This window comes from Passer domesticus, chromosome 9 (genome assembly GCF_036417665.1).
Source record: "Passer domesticus isolate bPasDom1 chromosome 9, bPasDom1.hap1, whole genome shotgun sequence".
NCBI lineage: Eukaryota > Metazoa > Chordata > Aves > Passeriformes > Passeridae > Passer > Passer domesticus.
Window position 1 is genome coordinate 1,213,957 of NC_087482.1, and position 22,310 is coordinate 1,236,266.

At 53.8% G+C, this 22,310-nt stretch overlaps 1 protein-coding gene and 1 long non-coding RNA gene across 2 annotated transcripts in view; one reads left to right on the forward strand and one right to left on the reverse strand.

The window, feature by feature from the left end:
* The window catches only part of LOC135308305 (uncharacterized), a 624,983-nt gene that overhangs the window by 308,287 nt on the left and 294,386 nt on the right, over positions 1-22,310 (reverse strand). The window lies entirely within an intron of this gene.
* On the forward strand, positions 2,512-3,427 carry LOC135307128 (uncharacterized). Its single transcript, XR_010367856.1, has 3 exons — positions 2,512-2,688; positions 2,776-2,877; positions 3,318-3,427. It is a non-coding gene; the product is annotated as an uncharacterized LOC135307128 (long non-coding RNA).

The window sequence follows — 22,310 nt, forward strand, 5'->3', positions numbered from 1 at the left end:
AGCTCCTCCACCTGAGCTGATCTATAGTCAAATTTGCAGAGGCTGGAGTTCCTGCATAACCTCCTAAAAGGTCATTTAACAAACATTTCCATGCCAGTTTCCACTGAGAAAATTCTGTTGGGGACAGCAGGGATGTACAAAGCTGCTTTAAATCGTGTGGAGTAAATACATTTGCTGTAAAGGTGGCTTGTAAAAGACTTCTGAAATATGCAGAATCGCTACCATACAAACGAGAGGCTTTGCAAATCTCTTTTAACTCAGCAAAACTGATCTGCTGCCAGCTCCCTCTCGGTGCAGGACCTGCTGTGCACCTCACAGGAAAAACTTTTAACTTTGATGCAATTCCCCACTCTCCTTCCTGAACTGCATCCTTTCTTATCCTCTGCCAGGTATCTGTGACTCCTTGTGTGTTAAACTCTTCCTTAGATTATTTGGAATTACAATGTGGAGCATAAGAATAATTTATTTTTTGTTCCGGCAAGGTGTCTGACATGGGCGCCGCCATCTTGGACAGGGTGACTTCCGGGCATCACATTCGGTTCCCACGCTCGGCAGGGAGGGGGCGTGCCCTCCCGGGCTGTGGGCGGGGAGCAGGGGTGGGGACACTGCCCAGGCTCCGCCCACAAAAGGGGCGTGTCCCTGCTCTGATGGGCAGGAGCTCAGGGAGGAGCCACCCAGGGACTGCTGGGAGCCCGAGGAGGAGGGCGAGCCACGCCCACGAAGGGCGGGGCTGGGCCGGGGCCATCATGGCGTCTGCCATGAGCTCCTCTGTTCTCAGAGTGGACACAATTGGCTCGGCTTTTTTCCATTGTACTGCCAAAATTCACCGATTTCGAGCGCCAAAGGGAGCTTTTCAGAGGGAATACAGAGGACTTAGGTATGGCAGGGATTGTGAAAGATGTGGTTTGCAGAGGAGCCTGGCCAGGGCTGGTCTGCTCCCCTCTCTCCCAGGACGGGGGTGGGGAAGGGGGAGGGCGGCTGGCCTGGCCACCTCCCAGCCGCTCCTCCGGGGTTTCTGGTTCTCGACTGGGATAAGGGAAGGCTTCTGGGTCCCCTCAGAACTCCTCTTTCTCCTCTCCTCCCGGTCCTGCTGTTGCTGCTTGCATTCTGCCCTGTCCCTGATCTTTGCTTGCTTGTGTGCATTCTTTGCTTGCTTTGCACTTTCCATTGTTACAAATTTTAAGACCGTCCTGAATATTGGACGCAGCTTTAAGTTGGACTTCTTATTCTTTTCCATGTTATGTAATTTCAGTCCGACCGAATCCCAGAAGTCTGGATCGAGTTTCTGAGACATGTCTGAGTTTGGGAACTCTGTTAAGATCCATTTTACAAGCTTTTTAAGCTGTTTCTTGTCAAACTGAATATCTTGAATTTCTAACTTATAATTGAAATATGAAAAAAAATCCTGCTCAGCTAAAGACAACCGATTTCCCATGGTGGCACTCACCAGAGTTTTCCAGTTGTGCTTCTTGGTATGAAATTCTTCCCAGGTCCTGGGTCACAACAGTGACAAATCAGCTGAGCTGAGCGGCAGAGTCCTCTGAGGCTGCGGTGCTGCTCCAGTCCCGTCTCTGATTACAGCCTCCTCTTCACCAGTATGAGGCTTTGATTCGAGATTCCCTCTCAATCTCAAATGCCTTCTTCTGGGTTTTCTATTTTAAAGGGACAAAAAACTCAGGTGCAGGCCTGTTCCCCCAAAACACGCAAATATCAAGTAAAAATGTCCTATTTTGATGGAGGTAATCAAAAAATCCCTAGACCATCTTCCTCAATAGGAGAAATACTGTCCGGGCGCCACGTGCTGGGTTCTTTTTTCTCGGGCCGGGTGTTATAAACCTTCAAAAGGGAACCCAGCACACCCAAGGATAGCTCAGCTATTACCTTTGGAGGCAAATAATGAGCAGGATGGCTTCTGCTGCAGTGTTAGAAACAAAAAAGGTTTAATAAAAGGCAAAATAACAAACAGAAAAATCCGATGCAGGTACAGCAGTCTGCCACTGGTAGAAACACCTTCACAAAAGCCCTTTGGTTCTTTTGTCCTCCCCTTTTCTACCTGATGGGTCAGGCGGGACTTTTTGGCTTCTATCCAGTTAGGTGACCCAGAGTTTTTACTGAAGCCTCTGGGGTCCTTTGAGGTGGCTTGTCACCTGATCGTTGGGAGAAACTTCTGGGCTTCTTTCCTTTTTTGGGGGATAAAGGTTAGCTTTGCCACTCTGTAATTAGGGGGCACTCTCCTACATTCCTACATCCAAGGATGTTTCACAGGGCCTGAAAAGAGTCTGGAGTGTGACCAGGAGCCAGCCCAGAGCTCCCCAGGCTGCTGTGCAGCTTTGGCTTTATCCATTCACGTCCGACTCCCACAAACTTACCTGAGCCCCTTGCAGTGCCCAGTTCCCTGAGGCAGAAGGGGACTCCAGCACACCATGGAAATGGGTCTGATCTCTGCTCCCTTCTAGATGAGGTGTCTGGGAAGGCTTCTCCATTAGCTTGGCTGCATAAAGTGTTGGTCCTATCTGAGCCACCGTCAGGTATGTTCTCAGTGTGCCACCAAGGAATAATTGTTGTGAACCTGGCAGGAATCAGGTGACAGAAGCTTCTGTGGCTCTTGTGTTCCAGGTGTGTCTGCAGGGAGGACTTGTCCAGCTGCTTTGCTGATTCCTACACAAAAGCCCAGCTCCCATGGCAGAGGTGAGTAGTGTGTCCCTGATGACCCCACAGGCTGAGCCCTGCTTTTGTGGGATCCGTTCCTGGGAAATGGAACTCTGTTGCTCTAAGGTCCTCCGAGGGGAAAGAACAAATCTACAGGACACCAGAAACACCATGAGCCATCCAAAAACATGAGGCAAATGCTGAAAGAATTGCTGCAGGGAGGACAAGGTGGGTGCATTTCCCTCATGCTTCCCCTGGGACTCAGCAGCCGGGGGCTTTGGCTGCACATCTGGACACGCCGTGCCCGACACAGCGGGAAGGGATCCATGGCAGCCTCGCTGCCCCACTGCTGCTTTCACGCCCTGCAGGGCTGTTTCCCAGCCTCACCTGGCTGCAGCTTCTGCCCAGCCCCTGCAGGAAGGCATTTGGCATCAGCTGACAGGCAGCCCAAACTGCACCACTGGTCTGAGATTCCCTGAAATTTCATAGTCTCCAGGATGATCACTAAGGGCGGGTGTTATCATGAAAGTGGACCCTGGCCTACCCAGAAAATTGTGTGGATTCCTGATCCTTAACCATGACTTTCACAAGTACTGGCTGCTGAAGATGCCACCTCCCCAATGGGGAACAGCCCCACCTGATCCAGCCGTCCCTCTTCCCTTCTGCAGAAGTGGATGCAGAGGCTGGGCAGAAGGCGGTGTTTCCTGAAGGAAGCAGTGGTTCCATGCCAGCATCTGCTGTAGGACTGGAGGTGATGCCAGGCACAGTCACAGGAGGTAATTGCTGTGCGTCTGGGACTGAGCCATGCTGAGACTTGAGCTGCTGTCTCTGCTGCCTGGAAGTGAGGGCACAGCCCAGGGGAATTATCCCGAGCACGCTCAGGGCACTCGGGTACTGAGCAGTCCTGCTGGGGTCCCTGTGTGGGAGACGTCCCGAAACCTGGGAGTGACTTCAAGGGTTGCCCATGGTGGGGAAAGGACAGAGGGGCAGAGCAAGGCTCCAGCGTGTTCTTAGTGGGCCTGGCTGGGTCCCTTTGGGCTGTGGGAGCTGTCCCAGCAGATGGAGGAAGGGCGGCTGGGAGGACAGGCAGGAGGGAGTTTGTGAGGGATACTTGCAGCACTGCCTGCTGCAGTTCTCCACAGGGATTCAAGGAGCATTTTCCTTGTGCGACTGAGAATCCCCACGGGCCCTGGGCTGCTCCAGGCACCTCTCCAGGGATGTTGCACAGGGCCTGCAAAGAGGATAGGGATTGACCAGGAGCCTGCCCAGAGCTCCCCAGGCCCCTGAGCAGCTTTGGCCTTGTCCATTCACATCTGGCTCCCATGGCCTTACCTGATCTATGTGCAGTGCCCAGTTCCCTGAGGCAGAAGGGGATCCCAGCACATCATGGAAATGGTTCTGATCCTTGCAAACTTCTAGGTTGGGATCAAGACATGGATTATCTGGGAAACCTGCTGGATTATGGCTTGAGACTCATGGGAAATCCTGGAGGCAACTGCTCAATGTACCTTTCCTCAGAGAATACACAGTGACCAGGTGGCAAGAGCTCATACATTTGACCTTTCAATTAAGATCATCTGAAGGTTGATGGAATATGGATAATTTGCTCTGCTCCCTTCTGGAGCCCTGAGGGCTCCCACAGGATCGCTGTCAGTGGGAGGAAGGAGCATTTAGTTGTCAGTCTTCCTCCTGTGTGCAATGCCCATATGTCCTTCCATGTGCTCTGTGCAGCCACAGAGAAGAGCAGAGAGGGAAGGGGCCGGGCCCAGGGCTGTGCCCCACGGCTGAGCCTTGTGGGCAGCCTGAGGATCACCTACAGTGCCACAGGAGCTCTTCTGTCCTGCCTTTCTTTGCAGCTGAACCTGCTGGTGAAGGTGGAGCAGCTTCCCAAACCACGTCCAGGACTGAGGCTCTGGGAGATGCTGAGGGTAGGTCAAGGCCTTTCCCCCTGGGAGAGCTGCCAGCTCAGAGCCCAAAGCTGGGCCAGGGGGGCATTGCTGCAGGTGCCAGCACAGAACTATGCACGTGTGTGCCCTCGCCCTGCGCCATCCCCTCCCTGCTCCTGTGGCTCAGGCATGGCAGCTCCTTGGAAAGAGGGGAGCCCTGACCCTGCCCTGAAAGCCAAGATATTTTCTGAATCCTATCCCCATGTTTAACGCGCATGACATCCTGAAGATGCCAGCGCCCAAATCAGGAACTCTTCCATCTAATCCAACTGTCTTTTTCCTGTCTGAAGTGATGGACCAAACATCTGTGCAGAAGGAGGCACATCCTGGAGGAAGCATTTCCCCATGGGTAGCCCCTGCTGCAGGAAGGAAGGCGATGCCAGACACGGGCACAGGCACAGCAGGTAATTGCTGTGCCGGGCTCAGGCCTGGCCGGGGCTGTGTGGCAGCAGCTCTTCCCCCAGGGCCTGCCCTTGCCCGGCCCGGCAGCAGCCAAAGCTGGAGGCGCCTCGGCTTCCAGGCCTCTGGAACTCGTTCAGAGCCCCGGGGAAACGGGACTGGTGCAGCAACATCCCTGGCGCTGCAGCTGCTGCGGAGCTGGCCCTGAGTGCCCAGAGGCCAAAGGCACAGGAGCAGCCCCGAGCGGGAGCCCTGCCGCCAGCCCAGGGCCAGAGCCAGCCCTGGCTCCCGACTGGGCAGGGGCTGCGCTGGGTCCTGACAGGGCCTGAGCCTGTCCCCTGGGGCTGGGGGAGCTGTGACGGGGCAGGGAGGGCCAGGGGTGGCAGTGGCTGCTCAGGGATGCCTTTGGCCCGTGTCCCTGGCAGCAGCCACTGCCCAAGCAGCTGCGCTGCCCCTGGCCTCTCCTCCCGGCCTGCTGGGCTTTGTTGGCTGGCACAGCCTGTGCCAAGGTCCGGCAAGGTGCCTGCAGGCCCCAGCTCTGGGAGAAACAGAGAATGTCCTGCCCGTATCCACCGTGCTGCCAGCTCAGCAGTGCAGCACAGCACGGGCTCACGCTCCCCACGGATCTCGTAGAGGTTCACAGCAAGACAGGAACACATGCCCTGATTCCACTTTGATGAATCCCAATGATTTTCTGCTTGCAGGACGGGCACATGCAGTGCATGATAGGTATAGCAGAGCCTCTGTTCACTGTGTCACTTGCCATAGCCTCTTTCACAGTTGTATCTTTCCCCCTTCATATGTCCTGCCAAACACCTAAGGGAGAACTGGACCTCTAATTGCATCGCACATCTCCATGCCCATGCCCAATGTCCCTGTGCCAGCTGCTTTAACAGCTTGTTGCTGTGCAGATGCTGCCTCCAGCCAGACAAGGTCCTCTCCCCCTGAAGGCACTGGCCCTGCTCTCTGGCCCCTACTGAAGGTGGGCAGGGCTTGGCCCAGCTCTTCTCTTGCACTAAAGAGATGGAGCTGTCACCCCAGTGTGCGGGTGGTAGCAGCAGCAAAGCCCAGCCAGGATCAGCACTGGCTGAGCTCCGTGCCCAGGGGCAGCTGGGGATGGCCACGGTGTGGGCAGGCAGGAGCCAGGCAGGGGCTGCTGTGACCAGTGGCGAGTCCCCGGGGAGGATGGGGCAGCCCATGCTGAGCGTCCCTGGGCTGAGGGACATTTCCTTGCCTGGGACCATCTGGGCCTGGACCTCCTCCATTGGCATGCCCGGGAAAAGAGGGAAGCCATCAAGAGCCTGTGAGTTACGCAGGGATGGGGTGCAGCTTCCTCCCTCCATGGTTAGCGGGCGGATTAAAAGAGGCCTCTAGGGTTTGTGGCAAACAGGAGTGGGCAAACAGGGCCGTGGCATGTCTCTGAGGGACAATTCACGAGGCAGTGTGCACAGGCAGGGCAAGCAGGCAGGGTTGCAGGTTTTCTTCTTAGGAAGGTTTACTGTGTGTTGTTTGCAGTGTTTCTGTGGTTTTGGGGTTTCTGGCAGTAGTGGTTTTTACGCAATCGAAAACTGTAGTTAGTACAAGTGCATGTAACTAGATGGAACCCTCCAAAAAGGATGTGTCTGTCCTGACCCATTCCTGTGCAGAGTGTTTGAGCTTAGCAGTGGTTTCAGGGGGCAGTGAGGAGAAAAGCTGCCTGCAGTGTGAACAGGTGAATGATCTCTTTCACTGGTGGCCGAGCTTATGGAGGAAGTTTAAAGACTAATGAGTATCTGGGAAAGTGAAAGGGAAATAGATTGGTGGAGTTCAGCCCTTCCATCCTTACGGGAGGCCCAGCAAGAGTCACAGGACTCCTATGCCGCACACTGTCAGGCAAGAGAAGGACACCTGTAGATGAAGGGGAGTGGAAATGGTCCCTGAACGGGAAGGTTATGATAAAAATTCCTCCCGACCCCCATCCCCTAGCCAGGGGCCACTTCAGAAAAGGTATGAGCCCCTGGATCTAGAGAGTTAGCCAAATGATTAAGAAGAAAATTATCTGCCCAGAGAGCCTCCCAATTATGATTAATCTGTAACATGGATTGCCATCTCTAACATCAAAAAGGAAAGAATGGTAATCGTGGTGGGTGATTCCCTTCTGAGGGGAACAGAGGGCCCCATGTCAACCGGACCCACCCCACAGAGAGGTCTGCTGCCTCCCTGGGGCCCAGGTGCAGGATATTCCTGAGGGACTTCCTGGGCTGATTCAGTCCTCTGATTATTATTCACTGTTGAAACTCCAGGCTGGCAGTGATGAGATTGAGAAGAGGAGTGTCAGGACCATTGAAAGGGACTTCAGGCCACAGGGACAAGTGGTTCATAGAACAGGGACACAGGTAGTCTTTTCCTCAGTCCCTCTGGTGGCTGAGAAAAATGGTGAAAGCAATAGGAGAGCTCATATCACCAACAAGTTGCTCAAGGTCTGGAGTCCCTGGCTGAATTTTGGATTCTTTGATCATGGCGCAGCTTTTATGGCACCTGGCCTGCTGGAACCAGATGGGCTCCATCTCTCTGTTAAGGGCAGAAGGTTTTTAGCTGATGAGCTTGCAGAACTTGTTGAGAGGGCTTTAAAGTAGGTTTGAAGAGGGAACGGGATGCGGCTGGGCTGTCTAGAAGCAGGCCCAAGGGTGGTAAGCCTGAGTTAGGGATGAAATCAGCAGCCCAGCTGAGGTGCATGGATACCAGTGCACACAGCATGGGTAACAAACAGCAAGAGCTGGAGGCCATGGTCCAGCAGCAGAGCTGTGATGTCATTGCCATCACAGAAACGTGGTGGCATGCCTCACATGGCTGGAGCACTACACTGGATGGCTACAAGCTCTTCAGGAGAGACAGGAAAGGGAGAAGAGGTGGAGACGTGGCTTTTTTTTATATTAGAGAGGCTTTGGACACCATGGATATTGAAACTAATGATGATGAAGTGGAATGCCTATGGGTGAGAATGAGGGGGAAGGCCAACAAGGCTGACATCCTACTGGGAGTCTGTTATCATCCACCCAACCAGGAAGAAGTGGTGGACAGCTCATTCTACAAACAGCTAGAGGATGTTTCAGGATCATCAGCCCTTGTTCTTGTAGGTGACTTCAACTTGCCAGACATCTGCTGGGAACTTAATACAACAGAAAAAAAGCATCCCAGGAAATTTGTAGAGAGTGTGGAGGACAACTGTTGGTTGCAGCTGGTGGGTGAGCCCAGCAGGGGAGGGACTATGTTAGATCTGCTGTTTGCAGATAGAGGTGGGCTGGGGGGACATGTGGTGGCTGGAGGCCGCTTGGGGCACAGTGATCATGAAATGATAGAATTTGTTGCATTGCAAGCTGATCTGTAGTCAGCATTAATCAAGTTCTAATAAGCAGTCCAGCTCAGCTCCCATGAACTAGCCTCTGTGTCTGACTGACAGAAGCTCACATGCAGTGGGAACTCTCCTAGGATGCAGACATTGTCTTGGTTCAGAGTCTGGGGGCACACAGATAGACCAATGAGCTGTCTCGGCCCAGGAGATTTGAATGGGTTATAAAAGAACACTCCAGACAATAAACAAGGCTGTTTTTCTGAGGAAACACGAGTGGTCTGTTGTATGTTATGTCTCAGACAGGGGAACACCAATGTATCAAGAATTCTTGGTATTTTGTGAAAACAGGAGGAACATCAATAAGACTTTTACACATGACTTTCAGAGGGCAGACTTTGGCCTGTTTAGGAGACTTCTTCAGAGAGTTCCTTGGCAAGCAGCCCTTAAAAACCAAGGAGTCCAGGAAAGGTGGGCATGCTTCAAAACAGAGATCTTGAGGGCACAGGAGCAGTCTGTCCCTGGGTGCCAAAGGATGAGTCAATGAGGCAAACGCCCAGCCTGGATGGGCAAGGAGGCTTTGGAGGAATTTAGGAATAAAAAGAGGATGTGTCATCTTTGGAAGGAGGGTCAAGTCTCTCAGGAAGTTTTTAAAGGAGCTGCTAGAGCACGTAGGAAAAAAAAAATTAGGGAGGCCAAAGCTCAGTTTGAAATTTAAATGGCAACTTCTGTAAGGGATAATAAAAAAATGTATTTACAAATATATCACCGATAAAAGGAAGGGTAAGACCAACCTTTGTTCTTTGTTTGATGTGGGAGGGAACTTAGGAAGTGCAGATGAGGACAAGGCAGAGGCGCTGAACACCTTCTTTGCCTCAGTCTTTAGTAGGAAGACGACTTGGCCTCAGGACAAGTGTCCTGCTGGGCTGGTAGATGGTGTCAGGGAGCAGAATGGGCCCCCTGTTAGCCAAGAGGAGGCAGCCAGAGAACTGCTGAGCTGCTTGGATGTTCCTAAATCTATGGGGCCAGATGGGATCCACCCCAGGGTGATGAGGGAGCTGGCAGATGAGCTGCTGAAGCCGCTCTCCATCATTTATCAGCAATCCTGGCTCACTGGTGAGGTTCCAGATGACTGGAAGCTGGCCAATGTGACACCCATGTACAACAAGGGTGGGAAGGAGGATCCTGGTAATTATAGGCCAGTCAGTCTGACCTCAGTACCCAGTAAGGTGATGGAACAGTTTATACTGAGTGCCATCACACAGCACTTACAGGATGGCCAGGGTATCAGACCCAGCCAGCAGGGGTTTAGGAGGGGTAGGTCGTGTCCGACCAACCTGATCTCCTTTCATGAGCAAGTGACCTGCCTGGTGGATGCAGGAAAGGCTGTGGATGTGTCTATTTGGACTGCAGAAAGGCCTTTGCACTGTCTTCCACAGCACGCTCCTGGAAAAGCTGCAGCCCAGGGCTTGGAGAGGAACACTCTTTGCTGGGCTCAGAACCGGCTGGATGGCTGGCCCAGAGAGGGCTGGTGAACGGTGCTGCACCCAGCTGGCAGCCAGTCACCAGTGGTGTCCCTCCGGGCTCTGTGCTGGGGCCAGCTCTGGTCAATGCTTTTATTGACAACATGGATGAGGGGATTGAGTCTTTCATTAGCAAATCTGCAGACAACACTAAGCTGGGAGAGTGTGTTGATCTGTTGGAAGGTAGGAGGGCTCTGCAGGGAGACCTGGAATGGTTGGAGCGATGGGCAGAGTCCAGTGGGATGAAGCTCAGTAGGTGCAAGTGCCCAGTGCTGCACTTTGGCCACGAGAAGCACCTGCAGTGTTCTAGGCTGGGGATAGTGTGGCTGGACAGTGGCCAGGCAGAAAGGGACCTGGGGGCACTGGTCACAGCCAGCTGAACATGAGCCAGCAGTGTGGCCTGGTGGCCAAGGAGGCCAATGGCTCATGGCCTGTGTCAGGAACAGCGTGGCCAGCAGGAGCAGGGAGGTCATTCTGTGCCTGTACTTGGCACTGGTGAGGCCGCACCTCGAGTGCTGTGTCCAGTTCTGGGCCATCAGTTTGGGAAGGACATTGAGTCACTCGAGCACATCCAGAGGGGGCAACGAGGATGGTGAGGGGCTGGGAGCACAAGCCCTGGTGAGGAATGACTGAGAGAGCTGGGGGTGTTTACCCTGGAGAAAAGGAGACTCCGAAGTGACCTTATCACTCCACAGCTCCCTGAAGGGTAGTTGTAGTCAGGTGGGGTTGGTTTCTTTCTCCAGACAGCACTGACAGAACCAGAGGACACAGTCTCAAGCTGCATCAAGGGAAATGTAGGTTGGATATTAAGAAAATATTTTCCACAGAAAGAGTGATAAAATTCTGGAATGGCCTGCCAGGGGAGGTGGTGGAGACACCATCCCTGGATGGGTTTAAAAAAGACTGAATGTGTCACTTGGTGCCATGGTTTAGTTGTGGTGTTGGGACATGGGTTGGAGCGGATGATCTTGAAGGTCTCTTCCAACCTGGTCATTCTGTGAATTCTGTATGAATACTGAGCATCTCCAGGGACACAGCCTAACCAGCAATGTCAGCAGGTGAAAAATAAGTTTTGTGAATGGCCCTTTGATGAAGCAAAACATTTACAATCAGGGCAGTCCATTCATAGAGATGGGGGCACACTCTGGGGGTACAGCTAAGGCCATGAGGTCACAGCAGGGCTCTGGGGTCACAGCAGGCTGAGGTCACAGCAGGCCCTGAGGTGCCAGAGGTGCCAGAGCCCTGTGGTTGCACAGCAGCACAAGGAGCCAGCAGTCAGTCCCTGAGCACAACTGTTGCGGCAGCAGCGGCGGTGGCAGCAGCGGTGCTGACGTTGGGACAGTGGTGACAGGACAGCGGTGGCAGCAAGAGCTGCGGGACTGGCAGAGGGCAAGGCACCATGGCCCTTGCTCTGCGCCTCCTACTCCTGCTGCTCCTGGCCGTGGCCCTGCCTGCCAGGGCTGCCCAGGCTGCTCCGCTGCAAGCGCGGGGAGCAGGTGAGCCGGCAGCCTGGCTGCCCTTTCCCGGCACAGCGCTCCCTGCTCCCCGGGAAGCGCTGGGGATGGTTTTGCCCAGGGCTTTAGGGAGGGTTTCCTCTGTGGGAGGGAGAGTGTCCCAAGGGGCCCTGGGCAGCCCCATTTCCCTTTCCTCTCCCAGAATGTTACACAGGGCAGGGAAAGAGGGTGGAGAGTGGCCAGGAGCCTGCCCAGAGCTCCCCAGGCCCCTGTGCAGCTTTGGCCATGTCCATTCACAACTGGCTCCCATGGCCTTTCCTTTCCCATTTCCTGTACCCAGCTCCCTGAGGCAGAAGGGGATAAAATGCAGCATGGAAATAGTTATGATCTCTGCTCCCTCTAGATTTGGATGGCAACATAAATTATTTGCAAGTACTGGTGAATGACACTTTAAAGATCTTGGAGAATGCTGGAGGCAAGTTCTGAATTTCTGTTTTATCTGATAGAATAATCAGTGTCAATGTGGCAGGAGCTCATTCATGCCACTTTCCTCAAGGTTCTGTCAGGGTTGAAAGGCTGAAAAATTTGCTCTGCTCCCTTCTGGAGCCCTGAGGGATCCCACAGGATCACTGTCAGTGGGACGAAGGAGCATTTAGTTGTCAGTCTTCCTCCCGTGTGCAATGCCAGTGTGTCCTTCCATGTGCTCTGTGCAGCCACAGAGAAGAGCAGAGAGGGAAGGGGTCGGGCCCAGGGCTGTGCCTTGGGGCTGAGCCTTGTGGGCAGCCTGAGAATCTCCTGCAGTGCCACAGCAGCTCTTCTGTCCTGCCTTTCTTTGCAGCTGAACCTGCTGGTGAAGGTGGTGCAGCTTCCCAAGCCACGTCCAGGACAGAGCCTCTGGGAGATGCTGAGGGTAGGTCAAGGCCTTTCCCCTGGGAGAGCTGCCAGCTCAGAGCCCAAAGCTGGGCCAGGGGGGCAGCGTTGCAGGTGCCAGCACAGAACCATGCACGTGTGTGCCCTCGCCCTGCGCGATCCCCTCACTGCTCCTGCGGCTCAGTGGTGCCCGTGTAGATCAGCGGAGATGGCAGAAGCTTCTGTGGCTGTTGTGTTACAGATGTGTCTGCAGGGAGGACTTCTCCAGCTCCTTTGCTGATTCCTACAGAGAATCCTGCCTCCCATGTCAGGGGTGAGTAGTGTGTCCCTGCTGACCCCACAGGCTGATCCCTGCTTTTGTGGGATCTGTTCTGAGGAAATAGAAATATTCCTCTTATGGTCCCCTGAGAATGGAGAACAAACCCAGAAGGAACAGTAAGTCCCTGGAGGCATCCAAACACATGGAGAAGATGCCGAGTGATCTGGAATGATGCCATGGTGGATACATTTCCCTCATGCTTCCCCTGGGACTCAGCAGCCGGGGTTTTGGCTGCACATCTGGACACGCCGTGCCTGGCACAGTGGGAAGGGATCCATGGCAGCCTCTCTGCCCTGCTGCTGCTTTCACGCCCTGCAGGGCTGCTTCCCAGCTTGGCCTGGCTGCGGCTTCTGCCCAGCCTCTTCAGGAAGGCATTTGGCATCAGCTGACAGGCAGCTCAAACTGCACCACAGGCCATGCCCACCCTGAGATCCCCTGCGATTTTGCAGTCTCCAGGCTGATCACTAACAGTGGGTGTTTTGATGAAAGTGGGCCCTGTCCTACCTAGGATGTTTATGTCTTTGACAAGAATTGCCTCTTGAAGATGCCGCCTCTCCAGTGGGAATCGGTCTTACCTGATGAGCTGTTGCTTTTCCTTTCTCCACAAGTGGATGGAGAGGCTGTACAGAAGGCGGCGTTTCCCAAAGGAAGCACTGGCTCCATGCCAGCCTCGGCTGCAGGAAGAGAGGCGATGCCAGGCACAGGCATGGGAGGTAATTCCTGTGCCTCTGGACTTGAGACCTGCTACGGTTTGAGCTGCCCTGTCTGCTGCCTGGCAGTGCAGGCACAGCCCAGACAAGACTGGCACAGCCCTGGGGAATTATCCCGAGCAGGCTCAGGGCACTCGGTACTGAGCAGTCCTGCTGGGGTCCCTGCGTGGGAGGCAGATCCTGAAACCTAGGAGCGACTGCATTCCCATGGTGGGGAATTGACAGAGCAGGACAGGAAGGCTCCAGTGTGTCCTGAGGGGCCTGCTTATGTCCTTTCCATTCAGGGAGGAATTTCAGGGGGAAGAGGAATAGAGGGAGAGAAGAAATTAGGGAGGGAGGGAGGGAGGGAGGGAGGGAGGGAGGGAGGGAGGGAGGGAGGGAGGGAGGGAGGGAGGGAGGGAGGGAGGGAGGGAGGGAGGGAGGGAGGGAGGGATGATTGTGGCAGTGCCTGCTGCATTTTTTCAATAGTGCTTTAGCAAGAGTTTTAGCTCTGGGAGTGGCAGAGCCCAAATGCACTCCGGGCTGCTCCAGCCACCTCGCCAGGGATGTTACACAGGGCCTGCAGAGAGGATGGGGATTGGCCAGGAGCCTGCCCAGAGCTCCCCAGGCCCCTGTGCAGCTTTGGCCACATCCATTCACATCTGGCTCCCACAACCTTACCCAACCCACTTGCAGTGCCCTGTTATCTGAGGCAGAGGGGGCCACAACACACCAGGGAAATGGTTCTGATCTGTGCTCCCTTCTAGATCGGGATGGCAAATTGCACTATTTGGATGCCCTTCTGGATGATGGTTTAAGACTCTTGAAGAATGCTGGAGGCAAGTTGTCCCTGTGCCTTTCTTAACAATATCCTGACAGTGCTGCAGGTGCCAGCACAGAACCATGCACGTGTGTGCTCTCGACCTGTGCGATCCCCTCACCGCTCCTGCGGCTCAGTGGTGCCCGTGCAGATCAGCAGAGATGGCAGAAGCTTCTGTGGCTGTTGTGTTACAGGTGTGCCTGCAGGGAGGACTTTCCCAGGTCCTTTGGTGGATGTTGCACGCAAGCCCAGCTCCCATCGCAGGGGTGAGTGGTGTGTCCCTGCTGACCCCACAGGCTGAGCCCTGCTTTTGTGGGATCTGTTCCTGGGAAATGGAACTCTGTTGCTCTAAGGTCCTCCGAGGCGAAAGAACAAAGCTACCGGTCACAAGAAACCCCATGAGCCACTCAAAATCACGGGACAAATGGTGAAAGAATTACTGCAAGCCGAACAAGGTGGGTGCATTTCCCTCATGCTTCCCCTGGGACTCAGCAGCTGGGGCCTTTGGCTGCACATCTGGACACGCCGTGCCCGGCACAACGGGAAGGGATCCATGGCAGCCTCGCTGCCCCGCTGCTGCTTTGACGCCCTGCAGGGCTGTTTCCCAGCCTGGCCTGGCTGCAGCTTGTGCCCAGCCTCTGCAGGAAGGCATTTGGCATCAGCTGACAGGCAGCCCAAACTGCACCACGGGCCTGAGATTCCCTGCGATTTTTCAGTCACTGGGTAGAAGAGAAAGGGCACCTGTTCGGAGAAGGGAGGGCCCTGGCCTGCCCAAAAAGTTTATAGGAATTTTCCTGATTCTTAGTGATGTCTTTGACAAGCATTCCCTCCTAAAGATGCCACCTCCCCAGTGGGGAACAGCCCCACCTGATCCAGCCATCCCTCTTGCTTTCTCCAGAAGTGGATGCAGAGGCTGGGCAGAAGGCGGCATTTCCCGAAGGAAGCAGTGTTTCCGTGCCAGCCTCTGCTGTAGGATTGGAAGCGATGCCAGGCACAGTCACAGGAGGTAATTGCTGTGCCTCTGGGCCTGGGCCCTGCTGAGATTTGAGCTGCTGTCTCTGCTGCCTGGAAGTGAGGGCACAACCCAGGGGAATTGTCCCGAGCAGGCACAGGGCACTCGGGTACTGAGCAGTCCTGCTGGGGTCCGTCCGTGGGAGACACTTCCCGAAACCTGGGAGTGACTGCACGGGGTGCCCATGGTGGGGAAAAGACAGAGGGGCAGAGCAAGGCTCCAGTGTGTCCTGAGAGGGCTTACCTCTGTGCCCTTGGGCCGTGGGAGCTGTCCCAGCAGATCGAGGAAGGGCGGCTGGGAGGACAGGCAGGAGGGAGTTTGTGAGGGATACTTGCAGCACTGCCTGCTGCAGTTCTCCCCAGGGATTCAAGGAGCATTTTCCTTGTGCGACTGAGAGAACCCCCACGGGCCCTGGACTGCTCCAGCCACCTCTCCAGGGATGTTGCACAGGGCCTGCAAAGAGGATAGGGATTGACCATGAGCCTGCCCAGAGCTCCCCAGGCCCCTGAGCAGCTTTGGCCTTGTCCATTCACATCTGGCTCCCATGGCCTTACCCGACCTACATGCAGTGCCCAGTTCCCTGAGGCAGAAGGGGATCCCAGCACATCATGGAAATGGTTCTGATCTTTGCAAACTTCTAGGTTGGGATCAAGACATGGATTATCTGGAAAACCTGCTGGATTATGGCTTGAGACTCATGAGAAATCCTGGAGGCAAGTGCTCAATGTACCTTTCCTGAGAGAATACACAGTGAGCAGGTGGCAAGAGCTCATACATTTGCCCTTTCACTTAAGATAATCTGAAGGTTGATGGAATATGGAAAATTTGCCCTGCTCCCTTCTGGAGCCCTGAGGGATCCCACAGGATCACTGTCAGTGGGAGGAAGGAGAATTTAGCTGTTCATCTTCCTCCTGTGTGCAATGCCAGTGTGTCCTTCCGTGTGCTCTGTGCAGCCACAGAGAAGAGCAGAGAGGGAAGGGGCCGGGCCCATGGCTGTGCCCTGGGGCTGAGCCTTGTGGGCAGCCTGAGGATCTCCTGCAGTACCACAGGAGCTCTTCTGTCCTGCCTTTCTTTGCAGCTGAACCTGCTGGTGAAGGTGGTGCAGCTTCCCACGCCACGTCCAGGACGGATCCTCTGGGAGATGCTGAGGGTAGGTCAAGGCCTTTCCCCTGGGAGAGCTGCCAGCTCAGAGCCCAAAGCTGGGCCAGGGGGGCATTGCTGCAGGTGCCAGCACAGAACCATGCACGTGTGTGCCCTCGCCCTGCACGATCCCCTCACTGCTCCTGTGGCTCAGGCATGGCAGCTGTTTGGAAACAGGAGAGCCCTGACACTGCCATGAAAGCCTAGACATTTTCTGAAACCTGTCGTTGTCGAGGTGGTCACGACACAAAGCAGGGACCACAAGCAGTTTCAGATGGCAACAGTTTATTATTGAACATGGCTGACCTTTTATACACTCTTTAATTGTTTATGTTTCTTCTACCCTAACTATTGGATACAATAAATCAACATAACATCATTGGTGAAAAGTTACAGTGACTTAACTAACTTTCTAAATATACTTCATGCAGCTGTGAAGTTCTTATCTTTCTTCAGTCTCTCAATTCTCTTGGTCTCCTTGGTTACAGCCTTGGAGAGAGGTCCTTATCAGCTTCTTCTTTCTTCTCAGCTTCTTCTTACTCCTTTAGCTAAGAGGCCCGCTGTTAGCCCCTTCCACAGAAACCTATCCCCATTTTAACGCGCATGACATCCTGAAGATGCCGGCACCCAAATCAGGAACTCTTCCATCTAATCCAACTGTCCTTTTTCCTGTCAGAAGTGATGGACCAAACATCTGTGCAGAAGGAGGCACATCCTGGAGGAAGCATTTTCCCATGGGGAGCCCCTGCTGCAGGGAGGAAGGCGATGCCAGACACGGGCACAGGCACAGCAGGTAATTGCAGGGAGCCCTGCCGCCAGCCCAGGGCCAGAGCCAGCCCTGGCTCCCGACTGGGCAGGGGCTGCGCTGGGTCCTGACAGGGCCTGAGCCTGTCCCCTGGGGCTGGGGGAGCTGTCACGGGGCAGGGAGGGCCAGGGCTGGCAGTGGCTGCTCAGGGATGGCTTTGGCCCCTGTCCCTGGCAGCAGCCACTGCCCAAGCAGCTGCGCTGCCCCCGGGCTCTCCTCCTGGCCTGCTGGGCTTTGTTGGCTGGCACAGCCTGTGCCAAGGGCCGGCAAGGTGCCTGCAGGCCCCAGCTCTGGGGGAAACAGAGAACGTCCTGCCCGTATCCAGCGTGCTGCCAGCTCAGCAGTGCAGCACAGCACGGGCTCACACTCTCCATTGCTCCCACAGATGCAGCCGGCACCACAACACGTCTTCCCCATGCCCAGAAAGGCCTCAGAAGTGTCTTCTATATGGGAACAGGCTGCTGGGCAGGGGTAATGGCAGGCCTGCTACTGTTGGACCTTATTCTCATATTGTGCTGTGTCAGAATCTGGTGTTACTGGAAGAAGAAATGGTGAGTGGTCATCTTTCCCTGAAAGAGCTTCTTTTGAAAGTCTAATGTAGACAGGAACCATTCCCACTGAGGTTGCAGTGGAGTTGTGGCCAGTCCATGGTTCTCCAAATAAGTCTGCTGAGGGTTCTGCTGCTGCCCAGTGCTTCCATTGGCCTCTCAATTGCTGGGCCTTGTCCTGGGGCCCCGCTGGGGCTGCAGCCAGAGCTGGCTCCCACTGAGGCTGCCTGGCCAAGAGCAGCCCCAGGGGCACGGGGCAGAGGCAGAGGAAGGTGGGGAGGAGAAAGAGCAGGGCCGAGATTGCCCTTGAAAGGCAGAGGCGCTCTGGGGCCCGCTCCTGGCCAGGGAGCCTGCCCAGAGCCGTGCCCTGCTGGCCGGGGCCTTGAGGGGCAGCTGTCCAGCTGGGCCCAGCTGTGCCAGCAGCTCCAGCCGTGCTGGGGAGCCTTGCCAGCTCTGGGCCCTGCTGTGCACGAGGCTCCCTGTGTGCCACTGGCAGCTGGGGCCTCAGCCACCTCCTCTCTCCACAGGAGCACCTCTGGCACTTCACAAGACCGGCCAAAGGCCTCAGCCATGGAGAACTTGGCCTGTCATCATGCATCTGCGTGCCAGTGTCCATTGTCCCTTCCTGAGGTGCATTACCACCTTATTACTGCAAATACGCCGCAACCACTGCCTAGAACAGAACCACCTCTCCCTGAAGGGCCTGGCGTCGCTCTCCATCCAGGACAGGAGGTGCAGCCTTCTAGCCACTTCATGGATTGTTGAAAAAGTTATCATTACTTCTAAAATTTTTATATGTTTATTAAAAACCTTATTAGAAATATAAGAGGACACTGAATAAAGACAATTTTACGGCGCCGGGAGTAGAGGATTTTTCCCACCATGTGCTCATCCACACAATGGAGGTTTCACCTTTTAACTGTTTTGCTCTTATTAATGTTCTGTCCATCGACTCCTTCTTTGATGTCCAGTGGTGGAGTTTACTTCCTTACATCTCGATTGGAGGTCAGGTGCTGCCTTCGTAGCAAGGTGACCCTCTTATATGTCCCAAACTCAGGTAACTCCATGATAACACAACAGGGGGTAAAACATATCTATAAATATATAAAACTTCTCTTAACATATATGCATGATATTTATCCTTTAATTGTGAGAGTCAACTGTCACATTACTCATCTATCACAGGCTTGAGTCCAGCTTCAGCTCAGGTGTCTGTGTGCTACCACCTGCACTGGCGGAGCTGCTCGTCTGGGCACAGCCAGGCATGGGCAGGCAGCAGCTGGGCATGGGGCTCATTCGACCAACAGCACCCTCATGTTATCTTTGTCTTTCATTTTGAAACATTTAGATATGTTTATCCTTTGTAGCATTGAGAAACGTTTTTCATAGAATACAGACACCAGATATTTGTTCCCCTTTCCTCCAACACTTCTGTATTTGTCCAAGTAGTTTTACAGGCAGGGAAACCTAGAATCTTCTGACACATTGGCAATAAAAAGTAAAATTGCCTTTAATTTTTAATGTTTAGTCTTACACAGCCTGGACAAGACCGGCATAGCTCAGGGGAAATATCCCAAACAGTCTCAGGGCACTCGGGTTCTGAGCAGTCCTGCTGGGGTCCCTCTGTGGGAGACACATCCCAAAACCTGGCAGTGACTGCATGTGGTGCCCATGGTGGGGAAAGGACAGAGGGGGAGAGCAAGGCTCCAGTGTGTCCTTGGTGGGCCTGAGCCTGTCCTCTGGGGCCGGGGGAGCTGTCACGGGGCAGGGAGGGCCAGGGGTGGCAGTGGCTGCTCAGGGATGGCTTTGGCCCGTGTCCCTGGCAGCAGCCACTGCCCAAGCAGCTGCGCTGCCCCCGGGCTCTCCTCCCGGCCTGCTGGGCTTTGTTGGCTGGCACAGCCTGTGCCAAGGGGCGGCAAGGTGCCTGCAGGCCCCAGCTCTGGGGGAAACAGAGAACGTCCTGCCCGTATCCAGCCTGCTGTCAGCTCAGCAGTGCAGCACAGCACGGGCTCACGCTCCCCATCGCTCCCACAGATGCAGCCGGCACCACAACACGTCTTCCCCATTCTTGGAAGTGTCTTCTGTAAGACTGGCCATAGAGTTCCATCAGGGAGACCTGTACCTGTACCTGTACCTGTCATCAGCCATCCCCAAGCCATTTCCAACATCCCTGCCCCAGCTGCATTATCAGCTTGTTGCTAGGGACATGCTGCCACCACCCAGAACAGGAGTCTCTGTCCCCAAAGGTGCTGGCCCTGGTGTCCGGCCAGGACTGAAGATGGGGCCCCTCTGCCAGGGAAGGGCTTGAGCAACACCTTTGGGCTTCACCTCTGCTCTCTGGCTGGTAGCCGCAGCACTGGCTGAGCTGATTGTCTCGCCACAGCTAGGAGTGCGCAGGCAGCAGCCGGGCACGGGGCTCCTGAGGCACCATGTTTTGTCTTCATTTTCCTTTTTTAGAAATTAGAAATTTTTAAAAATATTCAGACTTTTTTCTTTTTGTAGAAAGAAACCCCCAAATATTTCCCCCCTTTTCCCTTAGCAGTTTAGGGTTTTTCAAAGTAGTTTTAGAATAGGAAAAAATGTAGAACATTTTTACCATTCTAGAATAAACACCAGAATTTAATAGCCAATCTTTACTCCAGGAAGAACTAAGACATCTCAAGACACCTTGTCTACTGGAGAAGCCATTTGCCCTCTGGAGATTTTTACTTAGTCACAACAACCAATGAAAAACCTTTTCCCTGATATTTTTCAGAATATCTGACAAGCTTAGCTCTTAGTCTTCAGCAGCAAACTTTGAGTGCAATGCTAATCTGCTGCTGTGCAGGTAGGTCTCTGTTTTGATCTTGGTTTAGGGCACATTTGGGAGATAACCTCCAAAGGCATTCTCTAGGAAACACATTCAAGAGGCCCCTCCCCCAACTAGATTGGGAAAAAGATTTTTTTTTTTGTGAAAATGGGATAAAAACCCTCTTTATTTAATAGGCAAGGAATTCACCATCAGAAAAAATGATGAACAATGTTAAACAATAAAACCTCTCGCCACTTAGAAGAGATGACATGCTCAGAAAGTCACCTTCGTGGGCTATAGCTCTGCTAACTCATTCTCTGGTCAGTCCCTCTGGCACTGGAAATGCTGCAAGCCTGGCCCAGCCTGGTGGGCCACAGCAGTGAGCTGCTGGTGCTCTTCTGGGTTTTCAGTCCAGAGGAGGTTTAAACAGTTCCACAAAAAAAGAAAAACCACAGTCCAGAGAAATTCTCTGCTTTAGCTAGCTAAAACTAACTAAAAATCAAAGTAGAGCTCTATCCTGTTGTCTGTCCTTGCCGCAGACAACACAGTGCAGGAGAAGGATGCAGAGGTGCAAGAGCAGTTTCTGATAACAAACTCCACCATTCTTCTTGTCCCCCCTTCACTCTTGGAACCAGACCTAAAGGTGCAAAACTTATTTCTGGGCTCAACCCACAAATGGGGATACAAGCATCATAAAGTCATGCCAGGACAGTGTCCCAGCTGCAACTGGGGCTGCAGCTACTTCCTCTCTCAACAGCTGCCCCTCTGCAAGTTCACAAGAACAGCCAAACACCTCAGTCTGGGACACACCTGGCACACACTTCCCATCTCCATGCCCATGCCTGATGTCCCTGTCACAGCTGCATTACCAGCATGTTGCTGCCGTGCAGATGCTGCCTCCACCCAAACAAGACCCTGTGTCCCTGCAGGTTTTGCTGAGCAATGGCCCTTGGATGAAGCAAAGCAATTACAATCAGTGTAATAGCCTTAATGGGGGATGCGGGACTCCAGGCAGCTCTGCATAATGCACTTTATTACATCCAAGACATTACAGCAGTCCAGGGTCGTGGGTGACAGAGCCTGTGCCTACAGCTGTCAGCTCCAGCTGCAGAAAAGCCTGAAGACCCTTTAGTTTTGCTGACAATGCATTATGTACTTTTCTTTGCTGGGCATCTTAAGAGAGAAGAACCAATCGGTACCTTAACATTTACCTATAAGCTGTCATAACTACTGTAATTACCACATTCATGTTATTGTTCTCCAATAACTAAAAGTTAGTACATTACAGTTTAAACTGGAAGTTGTTGAAAATTCTGAGGACTTCTTTCTACTTGCAACATCACCCGTCTTGTTCCCTGTGCTATCTTCATGACTGGTGAAAGCATCTACTTCTTTCAAGTGGGTTTCTCCTTTGATCCAGATCATAAAGCCCCCTTCAAACTAACACACCATTTACCTTCTTAGTTATCCACTAAGAGTAGCTCAGCAATTCTTTTATTCTATATCAAAACTTGCTTCCATCTCTATTTCTTCTTCAGATTCCACATTCAAAAATCTCTCTGCCAAGCACACATAGCTGTGAGACTTTCTTGTCAAACTTTCATCCTTCCCAACAAATCAGGGCAGTCCATTGGTAGAGATGGGGGCACACTTTGGGGGTACAGCTAAGGCCATGAGGTCACAGCAGGCTCTGGGGTCACAGCAGGCTGAGGTCACAGCAGGCCCTGAGGTCACAGAGGTGCCAGAGGTGCCAGAGCCCCGTGGTTGCACAGCAGCACAAGGAGCCAGCAGTCAGTCCCTGAGCACAACTGTTGCGGCAGCAGCGGCGGTGGCAGCAGCGGTGCTGACGTTGGGACAGCGGTGTCGGGACAGCGGTGGCAGCAAGAGCTGTGGGACTGGCGGAGGGCAAGGCAGCATGGCCCTTGCTCTGCGCCTCCTACTCCTGCTGCTCCTGGCCGTGGCCCTGCCTGCCAGGGCTGCCCAGGCTGCTCCGCTGCAAGCGCGGGGAGCAGGTGAG